Here is a 1,672-nt window from a genome sequence, read left to right as displayed (position 1 = left end):
GCCCCGCCCCCGGAGCCTCCCCCCGCCCCACTCCCCCCACCGTTCGGCCCCCTCCCCAACCCACTTAGGCGCGGGCCCGCCCGACAGCGCGCCCACCTCCGGGGGGCTCCATCCCGGCCTCCCCCGGCCCGTTCCGTAGTGCCCGCGAAGGCTCCCACCCGCAGCCTCCACTCGCCGGGGAACGCCCGGGCCCTCCAGCCCGCGAAGCAGCGGCAGTGGCGGCGGCGGCCGGAGAAAGCCCGGCGGCGGTGGCGGCGACGGCAAAGGTGGTGCGCGGTGTCGTGGCCCACCGCGGGGCTCTCTGGGACACCGAGTCCCGCCTCCGGCTCCATGCCTGGGCGCCAGGGGGCGCTGGACTACAAGTCCCGGCATGCTGCGGGGCGGGCGGTGTCGCGGCCCGCAGGCGTGCCGCGGGGCTCGCTGGGATTCCGAGTCGGGCTTCCTGAGCGTCTCCGGACTACGTCTCCCGGCAGGCCGCGCGGCAGGGCGGGGCAGGGGCGGGGCCAGGCAGGGCCATGGGCGGAGCCGGGCTGCAGTTGGGTAAGGGCTGCCCTCCGCTCCCTTCTCTCTCCTCCCCTCCCTCCCCCTTGGTCCGCCCTTGCCCTCTACCCCACTGTCCCACCCTCCCCGCCTAGTCTCTGGTCCCCACCGTCCCTCTCCCGGTTCCTCCTCTCTGTCCTCCCTCCCAGTCCCCTCGTCTCCTTCCCCATCCCCACTCCCCTGGCCTGCCCTTCCTCCTCCCCTTCACCGTGGAGGGCGTTGGCCCACCACCTTGTCCCCGCCGCCGCCGCCCTGTCGGTGGGACCTGCCCTTGCAGCAACCAAGTGTCGGTGCGGGGGCGAACGCATAAAGAAAACGTGGTCCTTCTTGGCAATGGAGTAGTATTCAGCCTGAAGGAGGAAGGAAATTCTGACGCAGGCTACAACATGGATGAGCCTGGAGGACATTATCCTCAGTGAAATAAGCCAGACACAGAAGGACAGATATTGTATGATTCCTCTTATAGCGTCATCGAAGTCACAGAGACAGAAAGTAGAGTGGTGGGTGCCATGGACCTGGTGAGGGGGAATGGGGAGTTAGTGTTTACTGGGGACAGAGTTTCACTTTTCCAAGATGAAAAGAGCTATGGAGATGGGTGGTGGTGATGGTTGCACAACAATGTGAATGTAGTTAATGCTGCTGAACTGTCCACTGTTAAGATGGTAAGTTTTATGTTATGTGTACTTTACTACAACTAAAAATAAGTGAAGTTCTGACACATCTACGACATGGATGAACTTTGAAAACATTATGCCAAGGGAAATAAGCCAGTCACAAAGAGATGAATACTGTATGATTCCACTTATACGAGGTATCAAGAATAGGCCAATTCAAGAGACAGAAAGCAGAATAGAGGTTTGCAGGGGCTGGAGGAGGCTGGAAGGGGAGTTATTACTTAATGGGGACAGAGTTTCTGTTTGGGATAATAAAAAAGTCCCAGTATATATAGAGAGAATATATAAAGAGCTCTCAAAACTCAAGTTAGAAAACAACCCAATATGAAACAATTGAGCATAGACTTGAACAGACACTTCAACAAAGAGGATATATGGTTGGCAAATAGCACATGATCAGATGCTCAACATCATTAGCTCTCAGGGAAATGTAAATTAAAACTAGGATGAGATACTAG

General features: G+C 58.1%; 1 protein-coding gene across 4 annotated transcripts in view; it reads right to left on the bottom strand.

Annotated features, from left to right (window-relative positions):
• Nucleotides 1-278, bottom strand: part of STK25 (serine/threonine kinase 25) — a 17,856-nt gene extending 17,578 nt beyond the window's left edge. Inside the window, exon 1 of one of the 4 annotated variants that reach the window (XM_046643758.1) lies at nt 159-278. The gene's annotated coding sequence lies outside the window, so the exon portion shown is untranslated. The other 3 variants (XM_046643760.1, XM_046643761.1, XM_046643759.1) reach the window with 3 other exon arrangements.
• Nucleotides 279-1,672: the final 1,394 nt, after the last annotated feature.

Source organism: Equus quagga, chromosome 17 (assembly GCF_021613505.1).
Source record: "Equus quagga isolate Etosha38 chromosome 17, UCLA_HA_Equagga_1.0, whole genome shotgun sequence".
NCBI classification, from domain to species: domain Eukaryota; kingdom Metazoa; phylum Chordata; class Mammalia; order Perissodactyla; family Equidae; genus Equus; species Equus quagga.
Note: the sequence above shows the minus strand (reverse complement) of the source record. Positions and strands in the feature narration are given on the sequence as shown.